The sequence below is a fragment of the Sardina pilchardus genome, chromosome 19 (genome assembly GCF_963854185.1).
Source record: "Sardina pilchardus chromosome 19, fSarPil1.1, whole genome shotgun sequence".
Lineage (NCBI taxonomy): Eukaryota > Metazoa > Chordata > Actinopteri > Clupeiformes > Clupeidae > Sardina > Sardina pilchardus.
The window spans coordinates 25,098,711-25,101,210 of NC_085012.1; the positions used below are offsets into that span (position 1 = coordinate 25,098,711).

Genomic DNA, 2,500 nt, shown 5'->3' on the forward strand with positions numbered 1-2,500 from the left:
TCAGAAAGCATCGTAAAAGACATGTGAAAAAGCATGAAGAAAAAGTGAAGTAAATCATTGTTACAGTAATGCAACATTACAGTAGCATCGTCCGTGATCCACTGATGTAGCTGAAATCCGCTGCTGAACTCATGCCGAGCAGGGTCATGGATTCGTTAGCCGCCGGTTGGTATGAAAGAGTAATTAAACTATTTAATCTCATAACACTCTGACGAGGCCGGGCTAACGCTAAGCTGTTTAGACAAGGCTTATATTTGAGGCTGGCCGTGGGGGCATTATTTCCTCTGCCCCTTCCCTAGCCTCTCGGCATCAGAAAGGAGAGTCAACCCCCCCCCCCCACCCCACATACACACACACACACACACACACACACTCCTCAAGCAGGAAGCTGATTTACTGGCTGTTGCCTTTACAGCTTGACCAGTCACAGTCTTGAGGTGCAGCTCATCTGGGTTTATCCAGGAAGTGAATTTCGTTTAAGCAGATGTTGCTGTCAGGTAGAGTTGATAAGCTATGAACACGCAGAAATGACTGGCGTATACTTTTACCATGCTTTAGGTAAGGCCTGCTGGTGTACACTGTATGACTGGCAAACAAATACACAAGCAGATCTTCTCGTATCACAGTGTCTAACCTCTCACGTTGTAGTATTTATTGCTGTATGTCCCTTTCAAAGGCGCCATTCTCGGTGGATGTTGTTAGACGATCAGGTTGGACATTGTTTGTGTCGTGATGCTAAATGTCACCCTTTACTGCTGAAACATCCAGCAAATCATCGAACGTGTCATCGCTGGTAACTCATAAATGCCAATGTCTCCGTCATTGTCACTGTGCATCTGGAAAGCCTCACAAAGCGGCTTTTAAACTCACCTTTTTAAGATGACTTATGGACTCTGATTAGCCTTTTACCACTGCGTTTTTTAATTTGATTATTATTATTTTCCACTGTGTTAACTCTGTGAAGTGACCATGGGTGCTTTGAAAGGCACTGCGTGACAAATGCAATGTATTAATTTAATATTATTAGTGTGCTTGCTGAAAGTTGTTTTATTATTTTTCTTCATAGGGCCACTTTTGCGATATTGTCACTGTTCCAACTCTGGAACGTATGGCTACATGTAGAACCCGTGTTGTGTGGTCAAACGACACAGCCAAACGAAATCAGCAGCGTTGCCGCCAAACAGGAAGTAGGTCATATCTCAGGAACGCTTTCACGTATCAAAACCAAATCTGACACATGGGATCGGTATGCTATTGTGAGGATGCACAATAAATGTGGTGCCCTTTGGCTGTTTAGTTTAGAAACTCCTGGAGCCCATTAGCGAAGGCGTTTTGACATTTTGGACGTTGCATTAATCCAAGTTCCATACACCCTATGACATCAAATTCTGCCATATTGGAATTTCTGCCATATTATATTTCAGGGAAAACTAAGCTAAATATTCACAGATCACATATTTTGTCCAATCTTCACAAAATTTGATGTACATTATCGTCAGACCATGCATCACAAAAGTTAACAGAAGGATTTTTTATGTTTAGAAATGTTCAGCCATCCATCACAGCCAATCAAAATCAGCGGTGAAGCTGCCAAGCAGGAAGTTACTGTAGGTCAAATCACAGCAACTTTCATGTATCACAACAAAATTTGGTGCAGGGACTCAAGACCCCATCGTGATGACACACATACAATTTCACCTCTAGGGGGCGCTGCAACTACCAATAAAGCATTTTATCATTTTACATGTAAACGTGTGTTAATGCATGTAATCTTTCACCCCATTATCCGTTGTCAAAAAATGAGGTACTGTTGAATCCTTGAATCAAGCTGAGTTCAACGCATCCTATTTCACTGCACCCATTGGTGAACCACACCTGAGCAAGCACACTTTGCACTTCCTAGAAAATACCTTCTAGTTATTATTACACTCTATAAAAGTGTCACTCTGTACAGCAATATAACCCTTTTCATTTCTTTTTGATGAACAGGTTTCTCTTTTATCGTTATTTAGTTGAAAATGATGTTGTTGCTGTAAGAGGATACCTTCAGTATTTCTGGATAGGGGTCTATTTTGACAGGCTAGAACATGCTGTATTAGCTCTCACTCTACAAAACCATACCCTACTTTTTAATTACAGCCGTAATAAGAGTACTTGGCCATTCTTACAACAATTAATCGCTTTAATTGTTTTCACTCGGAGAGTTTTTGGCAATTGCCCTCCCCACTCAATAAAAGGGTGCACACATCCCTCTATTTGGGTAATAGAATATCGATTGTGCAGGGTTTAGTTGGGCAGCTAACCCCTCCGTTTGATGCTAGTGAGGCGTTGTCATGAGGTGACAGAGTGACTGTAAGAGGAAGAGGATGAGGGTCTCGAGGTTCTGGGTCGACCAATCAACATGCATCAGCTGGTCTGTGTTCATAACCAGGTTGCCTCTTTTCATCAACGCTCAGTCGATGATATGGATTTTTGCCTTTGTCTTGTTACCTGTTCAACA

General features: G+C 41.9%; 1 protein-coding gene across 1 annotated transcript in view; it reads left to right on the forward strand.

Annotated features, from left to right (window-relative positions):
- dok6 (docking protein 6) overlaps positions 1-2,500 on the forward strand; it is a 39,000-nt gene that overhangs the window by 23,589 nt on the left and 12,911 nt on the right. The window lies entirely within an intron of this gene.